Raw genomic sequence first — 13,821 nt, forward strand, 5'->3', positions numbered from 1 at the left:
TTTTTTAACCATAAATCAATATTTTGAGGGTGTTAGAAATATTTCAAAAATGGTTTTGTGATATACTCGACCCAATGAACAATTCCTACTATGTCACTTCAAAAGTTCAGAATCACTGTTACACTGTGTAATTTGTATAAACCCAAACATTTCAAACAAATTGTATGAAATTGAACTGTGCTTGTTTTTTGCTAACACCAAGATTTGGAACATTGAATACAGCTCCCGAAAACGCTCGGTAACTAAACAACTTCGTCAAAAGCTTTCTGAGCGTCCTCGTTCCAGCTAAAGATCTTTCTGCGAAGTAAATCTGTAAGTGGGGCTGTTATTGTTAATACTGGGATATGAATCGACGGTACCAGCCGCCAAGAAAACGTCTCTGTTGCTGTTGGGTTTTGGGGATAGGAAACTGAGATACCGCACTGACCTTTTCTGGGTTCACTTGCAGTGTTCTTTCACCCACTACATAACCTAGGTATTCTACTTTTCGAAGGCAAAATTGGCTCTTCTTAATATTGATTGTAAGGCCTGCGTGGCGTAATCGCTTTGCCACCTCTGATAGGTTCTTTAAATGCTCGTCGAAACTTGGTGACATGATAAGTAAGGTATAACTTGGTCTATCAAACGACACATTATCTGAGGGGCGTTGCACAGTTCGAAAGGCATACGTTTAAATTGGTATAATGGCCTATTCGGAACGGTGAATGCCGTTTTAGGTCGGGACTGAGGGTCTAAATTGATTTGCCAAAACGCATCTTTCAAATAAATTTTAGAAATGCAGGGAACTGGGGAAAGACGGCTTAACAATCCTTCTAGATTCGGAATCGGGTATGAGTCTTTTATCGTGACCTCGTTTAACTTTATAGAATCGAGACAAAACCTGACTTTATCTGGCTTGACTATTATTACAATCGGAGATGACCATGATGATGCAGGGGCTTCTTCAATTACTCCTAAGTTAATCATCCTGTCGATCTCAGCGCACAGAAGCTTTTCAAGCGCTGCTGATTACGGGTAATGCCTCTGTTTGATTGGTTTGGCATTGCCAGTATCAATCGAGTGTTCGATTAAGTTCGTAATGCCAAGACCATCTCTGTCAGATGACGGAAAGAAATCTATTACACCTTTGAGTCTAGATCGATCCACATGTGATAACTTAAGTTTGGAAGAATCTTCCTCAAAGTTTAATTCATTTACTTGGTTTCCTAAAGAAACAGAGATTCCAAATATTTCCCATAAGTCTATTCCACAAATAACATCGAATGTGACCGATGGTACTATTAAGAACTCAATTTCTGCCTTAGTCCGCGCCACATCTGGGGTGCCCCAAGGAAGCCATCTTGGACCTCTACTTTTTACACGGTTTATTAACGACTTGCCCCTTGCCTTAACTAATTCACTTGTACTTATGTACGCTGATGACGTTAAGCTATGCCTTCAGTATAAATTCACTAGCGCCCAGCCTAGACTTCAATCCGATTTGGATAAACTTCAAAATTGGTGTTTAGCAAATAACCTAAAGCTTAATGGATCGAAATGTAAACTTATGTCTTTTTACCGATCTAGTCCTCAGCAGGCTATGTACTTTCTCTATGTTAACGCCTTAGCACGATTAACTCATGTTAACGATCTAGGTGTCCTATTAGATTTGAAACTTAAATTTAAAGACCATATATCTACCATGGTTAATAAAGCTATGGGTGTGCTTGGTTTTATTAAAAGATGGTCAAAAGAATTTAATGACCCGTACATAACTAAAACGTTATATACATCACTGGTCCGTCCGATTCTTGAGTATGGATCGTGTGTCTGGAGTCCTCAATATGGAGTACACCAAGATCACATTGAATCTGTACAAAAAAACTTCATTACTTTTGCGCTTAGGGGACTTAATTGGGATGCAAATCTTTACCTCCCCTATTGTAGTAGACTTTTACTAATCAACTTACCATCATTAACAAACCGTAGAACGATGCTGGGTGTCATGTTTCTATACAATCTTATTTATGGAAATATAGGCAGCCAGCATTTACTAACACGCTTAAATTTTAACGTTCCTAGTAGAAGGACTAGAAACTTCCGTCCTCTACTCCTTAGCCATTGTAATTCGACATATGCCCAACACGATCCGTTCAGGGTATTATGTTCGGACTACAATGGTCTCTACCACATCTTGTCACCTTGCTCTACTAACAATCTTAAATCGCTTATATTAACCGCCTTATCTGTGCAACACTCTTCCTCGTGATATCTTTCTCCTACTTTTCGCTTAACACTCTCGAATCTATACCCGAAATTCGAGCCGTACGTCACGCGGCAGCGTCCCTCGGTCGGTTGGACGGGAGGTGTGCTGTACGTACGCAGTGTGAACCGCGCAAAAAAAAAAAAAAAAACAAGAAAGGAAAGCTAACTTCGGGCGGAGCCGAAGTTGATATACCCTTGCAGTTCAGTCGCAGTCCGCTAGGTGGCGCCACCCATCTTATTTTATTAGATATATAGCGGATCGTTTATAGTCGGCCGATCCTTATGAAAATTGGCAGATCAGATTGTTATCCCCAAAATAGAATCTGTACCAAATCCCATCTAACTTAAAAAACACCAAAGTTATGCCAATTTCGATCGTTCTATGACAGCTATAGGATATAGTCGGCCGATCCTTACGAAATTTTGTACATAAGATATTTTGGTCAAATATAACATGTGTAGAAACTCCCAACCCTCTAACTTAAAAAACACCAAAGTTATGGCATTTCCGATCAATCAGTTATATGGCAGCTATAGGATATAGTCGACCGATCCCGGCCGTTCCGACTTATATACTGCCTGCAAAGGAAAGAAGGGTGTGTGCAAAATTTCAACTCGATAGCTTTAAAACTGAGAGACTAGTTTGCGTAGAAACAGACAGACGAACAGACGGACCGACGGACAGACGGACAGACGGACATGCTCATATCGACTCAGGAGGTGATCCTGATCAAGAATATATATACTTTATAGGGTCGGAGATGTCTCCTTCACTGCGTTGCACACTTTTGACCAAAATTATAATACCCTCTGCAAGGGTATAAAAATGGTGCACACAAACCCTTTCATTAGTCGGGTCGAGAAGCTTCAACGGTTGCGGTCCTGCTTTCGTGAATCTGCCTTGGAGACTATTCGATCGTTGGAGCTCATGGACAAAAATTATGAGCTGCTACAAAAAAGGTTTAGTAATCGCAGCAATCACGTGATAAACTCCTGTCCAAGGTTTTTAAGCTTGTCGCCTGAGGATCGTTTAGGCGAAGTTAGGCGATTGGATTTATGCCGTAAGTGCCTTGGATCTGGGCACCTATCTCGGCATTGCAATGCGTCAAGCAGCCGTGCGTGTGGACGCAGGCATCATAATCTGCTGCATTTTGGAGGCAATTTGCCAGCTCAAGACCAAAACCCCTCTCCTGCGATTCCCACATCTAGCGACGCTGTTTCTGGTTCAGCGTCCGCCGCCGTCAATTCTCTCGTCGCTAAGGATCGGTTTGGTGATGTGGTGTTGCTAGCCACTGCCAATATTCTGGTTAGGAACCGCTCCGGAGATCTACTGCCCTGCCGAGCGCTGCTCGATTCTGGCTCGCAGGTGCATCTAGTCACTTCAAGGCTGGCGGACCAGCTGCAGCTGCGGAAGATAAGGACTCCGGTGTCTGTATCCGGTATAGGAGGCGCAGGGTTCTCTAAAGATGGGTTTCCGTGCAAGTTAGCTAGCAATCCCAATGCTCTGACTACTCTGCGCAATTAACTGCGATCGTAGCCTCCAACATCACGGACCTTCAGCCCAATTTTGCATTGGACTTCAGCTCTTGGAAAATTCCCGACAATGTAGAGCTAGCGGATCCTCATTTTCAAACAGCCTCAGCCAGTTGATTTGCTAATTGGAGCTGGACTATTTCATGAGCTGCTTTGTGTGGGGCAAATTCATCTGCCTCCTGGTTTGCCCTCCATCCAAAAAACTCGGCTTGGTTGGATTGTTTGTGGGGGCGGAGGCCCTGACGATGGTAAGGTCCTCATGGCAGCTGAGCCGTCAGAGTTGCTCGTCCAGCCTCAGACGGAGCCGCTGAAGGTAGAGTCTCATCGCAGGTTTGTTTCCGAGCCAAAGAATAAGCCCCTCCGTAAAGTGCTCAGCGAGAAGGAGAAATATTATAGGCACCGTCGTCACTTCGAGCAGCGCATGGAGAAGCGCCTTGCCGGGATCTGCACAGTGGTGGCTAGTGTGATAGGTATGTTACCCAGTGTGGATGTGAACTGGATTTTGGCAGCGAAATGACTACCGAGATGCCATCGCCCAGCTGCAGTAGCATCGAGGATGAAGACGACGGCGACGGAGTGTGCCGGGTGCGCTGCTGAGGACGGCACCCGGAGCTACAAGGCGAGCAATCAACAAATGGTACCTACTGCCCCTTCATGAAGTTGTTGAAAGCTCATCTTCCAACGGGGGGAGTATGTCGGGTCAAGCAGCCGCCGGAAAGAAGTTTGGCCGGCAATAATTTATTGAGTTCGTGACGTCACTTTCTTTTATACTTATGTTCGCATCGGCCGCTCTCGTGCATTCGATCGGCCACCTGCATCTGCCGTCATGCACTAGCGTTTGTCTCGCTCTCTCCCGGGATCTCTCGATCGCTCCGCAGCATCAAGCGTTGAGTCGCGCTCCCGCGTTTGTATTCTAATTCGGCCTTTACCCCCTCGCAGTCACATCTATACATATATAATTTGTATAAACCCAAACATTTCAAATAAATTGTATGAAATTGAACTGTGCTTGTTTTTACTAACACCAAGATTTGGAACATTGAATATAGCTCCCGAAAACGCTCGGTAACTAAACAACTTCGTCAAAAGCTTTCTGAGCGTCCTCGTTCCAGCTAAAGATCTTTCTGCGAAGTAAATCTGTAAGTGGGGCTGTTATTGTTAATACTGGGATATGAATCGACGGTACCAGCCGCCAAGAAAACGTCTCTGTTGCTGTTGGGTTTTGGGGATAGGAAACTGAGATACCGCACTGACCTTTTCTGGGTTCACTTGCGGTGTTCTTTCACCCACTACATAACCTAGGTATTCTACTTTTCGAAGGCAAAATTGGCTCTTCTTAATAATGATTGTAAGGCCTGCGTGGCGTAATCGCTTTGCCACCTCTGATAGGTTCTTTAAATGCTCGTCGAAACTTGGTGACATGATAAGTAAGGTATAACTTGGTCTATCAAACGACACATTATCTGAGGGGCGTTGCACAGTTCGAAAGGCATACGTTTAAATTGGTATAATGGCCTATTCGGAACGGTGAATGCCGTTTTAGGTCGGGTCTGAGGGTCTAAATTGATTTGCCAAAACGCATCTTTCAAATAAATTTTAGAAATGCAGGGAACTGGGGAAAGACGGCTTAACAATCCTTCTAGATTCGGAATCGGGTATGAGTCTTTTATCGTGACCTCGTGAAGTTAATCATCCTGTCGATCTCAGCGCACAGAAGCTTTTCACGCGCTGGTGATTACGGGTAATGCCTCAGTTTGATTGGTTTGGCATTGCCAGTATCAATCGAGTGTTCGATTAAGTTCGTAATGCCAAGACCATCTCTGTCAGATGACGGAAAGAAATCTATTACACCTTTGAGTCTAGATCGATCCACATGTGATAACTTAAGTTTGGAAGAATCTTCCTCAAAGTTTAATTCATTTACTTGGTTTCCTAAAGAAACAGAGATTCCAAATATTTCCCATAAGTCTATTCCACAAATAACATCGAATGTGACCGATGGTACTATAAAAAACTCAATTTCTGCCTCAATGTTGTTATATTTAATCTTAATTGTGATAGTGCCGAAGGAACGTGGCCGTGAGCCTTATTGTATTTGTCGTAGAATGGCTAGTTGCCCATTGTACGTGTGCGTACAGCTTTGGTGTGGCGACACATTGTCGCTAGTAGTTTTAAAATACACAGTAGCTGAGAAAAAGGGACACACTCTGCTGCTGAGCATGGTCTGATCGTAGAGCGCGGACTGAATGCAAGAAACAGAGAGGGCAATAGACTTTGCAGAAATGATAAAATTAGAAAGAACTCTGTGATACGCAGTTCAGTTGGGAAACGTCTCTAGCAACGAAAAGAACTTGCTGTGCAATTGTGCTGGAAAATGGAAACTTTGGAGGAATCTCCGACATCAGAAAAGGGATCTGCTTTTCCTACTGATCGTGCCACCGATCCGTATTTGTCAGCGTTGGAGCTGCAAAACCGCAACCTATTGGAGATCATCAATAACATGCAGACACCAAGGGCACCACCAACCGATGGAAAATCATCATATGTGACTCTTCCAATTGGAGATCATCAATAACATACAGACACCAAGGGCACCACCAACCGATGGAAAATCATCATATGTGACTCTTCCAAAATTATATCCTGACAGTGCTGGAGCGGATGCTTCCTCTGGGTCTGGTTCAACAGCGGACTTAATTTTTGCGGATAACGTGCTCGAGGCCCTAAGCAAGGCATTAGAAGGCTGCGCATCACAGTGGCTTTCCCAAATTTGATTTGCCGGCATCACTTGGGCGCAGTTCAAGGAGCTGTTTATACAACGCTTTGTTGGAATTGAGACTTCTGGCGCCATGCTATTAAATATTCTGAATGGACGACCAAAGCCGGAGGAGTGCTTCGCTGAATACGGTAGCCGTATTGTGACGCTACTTATGTCAAAATGGAAAACCAAGGATTTGGAAGAAATAGCGGTATCTGTAACTCTAGCTCACATGGCCCAAATAGACAACAAGTTGACGTACTGGGTTTTTACAAACAACGAAAACTCGCAATGAGCTACAACAGTTACACGCGCACTCATTTAAAAAGCGCAGTATAGACGACGTTTCAACAGACTCGGAACGCAAGAAGTTCAAGTTTCCGACACCGACGAAATGCAATTACTGTGGAAAGGCTGGCCATAAATACGCCGAATGCCGTGCTCGCTTGGAAAAGGGCCAGAGCAAAGGCAAAATCCACAGCGGCAGCAACATGACTGGACCGAAGGATCGGTCATGTGTTAAGTGCTTTAAGTGTGGTGAATTAGGACATTTTGCATCCGCTTGTCCAAAAGGCCGAACGTATGAGAAGCGGGTGGATATCTGCACAGTAGCTCCACCGACTGAAATAATAAGGGCATCCGGTGAGTCTATTCCATTTTGTTTTGATTCGGGTGCTGAATGCTCCCTAGTGAAGGAAAGCGTCGTGGATAAATTTAAGGGAAAAAGAATAAATAACATTGTAAAACTTAACGGTATAAGTAATGATGCCATTTGTAGTACTCAGCAAGTATTATGTAATATATATATTAAACAAATTTGGTTATACCTAATTATGGATAAGTATCTGAAATACGATGTATTGGTTTGTCGTGAAATCCTTAGCCAGGGCTTTGGAGTAACAATAGACGCCGAAAAATTCAAAATTTATAAAACAAAAAGGGTAGATGTTTTGACTGTAACTGATTACAAATATATTTTAAATGCTGATATTGATTTAGTCGAATCCGATAAAATGGCCTTAACAAATATCCTAAAGTGTTACTCTGATTGGTTTATCAGCGGGATTCCAAAAACTCGAGTCTCGACAGGACAGTTGTAACGGTTTGGCACATGTCCTGAAGGTACTTCGAACAGGCTCCAGCCGTGTTGGAATAGGAAGGGTCCTGGGAGAAGGATGCCTAAATAGCATTGTGTTGGGGGTGAAGAAAAAAAAAACAAATTCCTTGGCTAAGATGTTTGAGGTGGCTAACTGTTGTTTAACTGCATGGGTGGCGAGATTACTTCCGGTGCCCAAACAAAAGGTCTAATATAAATTCATTTTAGTTAACGTTATAATTCAGGAAAATCTCTTATAAAATAAATTAACATAAGGTGGTTTTCATTAACCATAAAGGATATTTTCGATGATAATTAATATTAATGTGGCGGTATTTAGAACAATTCAATAGTAAAGATAATAATAATTAAAGATACTTAAAGTTAATTAAAGATTATTAAAGATAATAATTCAGGTTTGGGGCTTAACAAGTAAATTTTTTTTTAAATGGGATTGCTTAGAAATAATAATTCAAGACTTTTCAGAAATTGATTTGAATTTGAATTTTGAAGTTTAAAGGGTATTCGAAATTGCTGGATTTTTTTGTCCTCTCTCGCGGGGATATTTAATAGTTGTAGTTACGTGATATTTGTAATTTTATATAATTTTATATAAAAAAAATACATAAAAAAAATCCAAGACTCCACAGGCAGAGGGGTTGATGTTGCCGGCGGAATTTCGGCGACGGGTCGTAAAAATAATCCCGGAAGCTTGGTGGTGATGCTGGTGCTTATGATGGATGCCGGGGTTGGGCCAGGTGGTGCCTCCAAATCCACGGGCATCGAGGGTCATCCAGCGACAAAAATCCGCTAAACGGGAAAATAAACACAAAGCCAATGCAGGGAATGGCATGGAGCTTAATATTTTCTCACCTCTATTCTTATAAAAATCACACACTAATTTTCTCCTCCACGAGGTTAAGTCACTGGTTTAATAATTTTTATCCACAGATGCACAGGTCTGCCCGCAGCGAGATTCAGAATAAAAGTGAAATCAGGTGGCAGACAGGAAATGCATCTTTTGGGATTGTCACTTTTTGACAGGTGCTTTTTCTGCGAAGTAAATCTGTAAGTGGGGCTGTTATTGTTAATACTGGGATATGAATCGACGGTACCAGCCGCCAAGAAAACGTCTCTGTTGCTGTTGGGTTTTGGGGATAGGAAACTGAGATACCGCACTGACCTTTTCTGGGTTCACTTGCAGTGTTCTTTCACCCACTACATAACCTAGGTATTCTACTTTTCGAAGGCAAAATTGGCTCTTCTTAATATTGATTGTAAGGCCTGCGTGGCGTAATCGCTTTGCCACCTCTGATAGGTTCTTTAAATGCTCGTCGAAACTTGGTGACATGATAAGTAAGGTATAACTTGGTCTATCAAACGACACATTATCTGAGGGGCGTTGCACAGTTCGAAAGGCATACGTTTAAATTGGTATAATGGCCTATTCGGAACGGTGAATGCCGTTTTAGGTCGGGACTGAGGGTCTAAATTGATTTGCCAAAACGCATCTTTCAAATAAATTTTAGAAATGCAGGGAACTGGGGAAAGACGGCTTAACAATCCTTCTAGATTCGGAATCGGGTATGAGTCTTTTATCGTGACCTCGTTTAACTTTATAGAATCGAGACAAAACCTGACTTTATCTGGCTTGACTATTATTACAATCGGAGATGACCATGATGATGCAGGGGCTTCTTCAATTACTCCTAAGTTAATCATCCTGTCGATCTCAGCGCACAGAAGCTTTTCACGCGCTGCTGATTACGGGTAATGCCTCTGTTTGATTGGTTTGGCATTGCCAGTATCAATCGAGTGTTCGATTAAGTTCGTAATGCCAAGACCATCTCTGTCAGATTACGGAAAGAAATCTATTACACCTTTGAGTCTAGATCGATCCACATGTGATAACTTAAGTTTGGAAGAATCTTCCTCAAAGTTTAATTCATTTACTTGGTTTCCTAAAGAAACAGAGATTCCAAATATTTCCCATAAGTCTATTCCACAAATAACATCGAATGTGACCGATGGTACTATTAAGAACTCAATTTCTGCCTTAGTCCGCGCCACATCTGGGGTGCCCCAAGGAAGCCATCTTGGACCTCTACTTTTTACACGGTTTATTAACGACTTGCCCCTTGCCTTAACTAATTCACTTGTACTTATGTACGCTGATGACGTTAAGCTATGCCTTCAGTATAAATTCACTAGCGCCCAGTCTAGACTTCAATCCGATTTGGATAAACTTCAAAATTGGTGTTTAGCAAATAACCTAAAGCTTAATGGATCGAAATGTAAACTTATGTCTTTTTACCGATCTAGTCCTCACCAGGCTATGTACTTTCTCTATGTTAACGCCTTAGCACGATTAACTCATGTTAACGATCTAGGTGTCCTATTAGATTTGAAACTTAAATTTAAAGACCATATATCTACCATGGTTAATAAAGCTATGGGTGTGCTTGGTTTTATTAAAAGATGGTCAAAAGAATTTAATGACCCGTACATAACTAAAACGTTATATACATCACTGGTCCGTCCGATTCTTGAGTATGGATCGTGTGTCTGGAGTCCTCAATATGGAGTACACCAAGATCACATTGAATCTGTACAAAAAAACTTCATTACTTTTGCGCTTAGGGGACTTAATTGGGATGCAAATCTTTACCTCCCCTATTGTAGTATACTTTTACTAATCAACTTACCATCATTAACAAACCGTAGAACGATGCTGGGTGTCATGTTTCTATACAATCTTATTTATGGAAATATAGGCAGCCAGCATTTACTAACACGCTTAAATTTTAACGTTCCTAGTAGAAGGATTAGAAACTTTCGTCCTCTACTCCTCAGCCATTGTAGTTCGACATATGCCCAACACGATCCGTTCAGGGTATTATGTTCGGACTACAATGGTCTCTACCACATCTTGTCACCTTGCTCTACTAACAATCTTAAATCGCTTATATTAACCGCCTTATCTGTGCAACACTCTTCCTCGTGATATCTTTCTCCTACTTTTCGCTTAACACTCTCGAATCTATACCCGAAATTCGAGCCGTACGTCACGCGGCAGCGTCCCTCGGTCGGTTGGACGGGAGGTGTGCTGTACGTACGCAGTGTGAACCGCGCAAAAAAAAAAAAAAAACAAGAAAGGAAAGCTAACTTCGGGCGGAGCCGAAGTTGATATACCCTTGCAGTTCAGTCGCAGTCCGCTAGGTGGCGCCACCCATCTTATTTTATTAGATATATAGCGGATCGTTTATAGTCGGCCGATCCTTATGAAAATTGGCAGATCAGATTGTTATCCCCAAAATAGAATCTGTACCAAATCCCATCTAACTTAAAAAACACCAAAGTTATGCCAATTTCGATCGTTCTATGACAGCTATAGGATATAGTCGGCCGATCCTTACGAAATTTTGTACATAAGATATTTTGGTCAAATATAACATGTGTAGAAACTCCCAACCCTCTAACTTAAAAAACACCAAAGTTATGGCATTTCCGATCAATCAGTTATATGGCAGCTATAGGATATAGTCGACCGATCCCGGCCGTTCCGACTTATATACTGCCTGCAAAGGAAAGAAGGGTGTGTGCAAAATTTCAACTCGATAGCTTTAAAACTGAGAGACTAGTTTGCGTAGAAACAGACAGACGGACAGACGGACCGACGGACAGACGGACAGACGGACATGCTCATATCGACTCAGGAGGTGATCCTGATCAAGAATATATATACTTTATAGGGTCGGAGATGTCTCCTTCACTGCGTTGCACACTTTTGACCAAAATTATAATACCCTCTGCAAGGGTATAAAAATGGTGCACACAAACCCTTTCATTAGTCGGGTCGAGAAGCTTCAACGGTTGCGGTCCTGCTTTCGTGAATCTGCCTTGGAGACTATTCGATCGTTGGAGCTCATGGACAAAAATTATGAGCTGCTACAAAAAAGGTTTAGTAATCGCAGCAATCACGTGATAAACTCCTGTCCAAGGTTTTTAAGCTTGTCGCCTGAGGATCGTTTAGGCGAAGTTAGGCGATTGGATTTATGCCGTAAGTGCCTTGGATCTGGGCACCTATCTCGGCATTGCAATGCGTCAAGCAGCCGTGCGTGTGGACGCAGCCATCATAATCTGCTGCATTTTGGAGGCAATTTGCCAGCTCAAGACCAAAACCTTCTCCTGCGATTCCCACATCTAGCGACGCTGTTTCTGGTTCAGCGTCCGCCGCCGTCAATTCTCTCGTCGCTAAGGATCGGTTTGGTGATGTGGTGTTGCTAGCCACTGCCAATATTCTGGTTAGGAACCGCTCCGGAGATCTACTGCCCTGCCGAGCGCTGCTCGATTCTGGCTCGCAGGTGCATCTAGTCACTTCAAGGCTGGCGGACCAGCTGCAGCTGCGGAAGATAAGGACTCCGGTGTCTGTATCCGGTATAGGAGGCGCAGGGTTCTCTAAAGATGGGTTTCCGTGCAAGTTAGCTAGCAATCCCAATGCTCTGACTACTCTGCGCAATTAACTGCGATCGTAGCCTCCAACATCACGGACCTTCAGCCCAATTTTGCATTGGACTTCAGCTCTTGGAAAATTCCCGACAATGTAGAGCTAGCGGATCCTCATTTTCAAACAGCCTCAGCCAGTTGATTTGCTAATTGGAGCTGGACTATTTCATGAGCTGCTTTGTGTGGGGCAAATTCATCTGCCTCCTGGTTTGCCCTCCATCCAAAAAACTCGGCTTGGTTGGATTGTTTGTGGGGGCGGAGGCCCTGACGATGGTAAGGTCCTCATGGCAGCTGAGCCGTCAGAGTTGCTCGTCCAGCCTCAGACGGAGCCGCTGAAGGTAGAGTCTCATCGCAGGTTTGTTTCCGAGCCAAAGAATAAGCCCCTCCGTAAAGTGCTCAGCGAGAAGGAGAAATATTATAGGCACCGTCGTCACTTCGAGCAGCGCATGGAGAAGCGCCTTGCCGGGATCTGCACAGTGGTGGCTAGTGTGATAGGTATGTTACCCAGTGTGGATGTGAACTGGATTTTGGCAGCGAAATGACTACCGAGATGCCATCGCCCAGCTGCAGTAGCATCGAGGATGAAGACGACGGCGACGGAGTGTGCCGGGTGCGCTGCTGAGGACGGCACCCGGAGCTACAAGGCGAGCAATCAACAAATGGTACCTACTGCCCCTTCATGAAGTTGTTGAAAGCTCATCTTCCAACGGGGGGAGTATGTCGGGTCAAGCAGCCGCCGGAAAGAAGTTTGGCCGGCAATAATTTATTGAGTTCGTGACGTCACTTTCTTTTATACTTATGTTCGCATCGGCCGCTCTCGTGCATTCGATCGGCCACCTGCATCTGCCGTCATGCACTAGCGTTTGTCTCGCTCTCTCCCGGGATCTCTCGATCGCTCCGCAGCATCAAGCGTTGAGTCGCGCTCCCGCGTTTGTATTCTAATTCGGCCTTTACCCCCTCGCAGTCACATCTATACATATATAATTTGTATAAACCCAAACATTTCAAATAAATTGTATGAAATTGAACTGTGCTTGTTTTTACTAACACCAAGATTTGGAACATTGAATATAGCTCCCGAAAACGCTCGGTAACTAAACAACTTCGTCAAAAGCTTTCTGAGCGTCCTCGTTCCAGCTAAAGATCTTTCTGCGAAGTAAATCTGTAAGTGGGGCTGTTATTGTTAATACTGGGATATGAATCGACGGTACCAGCCGCCAAGAAAACGTCTCTGTTGCTGTTGGGTTTTGGGGATAGGAAACTGAGATACCGCACTGACCTTTTCTGGGTTCACTTGCGGTGTTCTTTCACCCACTACATAACCTAGGTATTCTACTTTTCGAAGGCAAAATTGGCTCTTCTTAATAATGATTGTAAGGCCTGCGTGGCGTAATCGCTTTGCCACCTCTGATAGGTTCTTTAAATGCTCGTCGAAACTTGGTGACATGATAAGTAAGGTATAACTTGGTCTATCAAACGACACATTATCTGAGGGGCGTTGCACAGTTCGAAAGGCATACGTTTAAATTGGTATAATGGCCTATTCGGAACGGTGAATGCCGTTTTAGGTCGGGTCTGAGGGTCTAAATTGATTTGCCAAAACGCATCTTTCAAATAAATTTTAGAAATGCAGGGAACTGGGGAAAGACGGCTTAACAATCCTTCTAGATTCGGAATCGGGTAT

The 13,821-nt window shown here is 43.3% G+C and overlaps 1 long non-coding RNA gene across 1 annotated transcript; it reads right to left on the bottom strand.

Moving 5' to 3' along the window:
• Window positions 1-8,170: 8,170 nt before the first annotated feature.
• LOC116656507 lies at window positions 8,171-8,621 on the bottom strand. Its single transcript, XR_004311433.2, has 2 exons — window positions 8,505-8,621; window positions 8,171-8,441 (listed from the first exon to the last, which is right to left on the bottom strand). It is a non-coding gene; the product is annotated as an uncharacterized LOC116656507 (long non-coding RNA).
• Window positions 8,622-13,821: the final 5,200 nt, after the last annotated feature.

Source organism: Drosophila ananassae, unplaced genomic scaffold, assembly GCF_017639315.1.
Source record: "Drosophila ananassae strain 14024-0371.13 unplaced genomic scaffold, ASM1763931v2 tig00000091, whole genome shotgun sequence".
Classification (NCBI taxonomy): domain Eukaryota; kingdom Metazoa; phylum Arthropoda; class Insecta; order Diptera; family Drosophilidae; genus Drosophila; species Drosophila ananassae.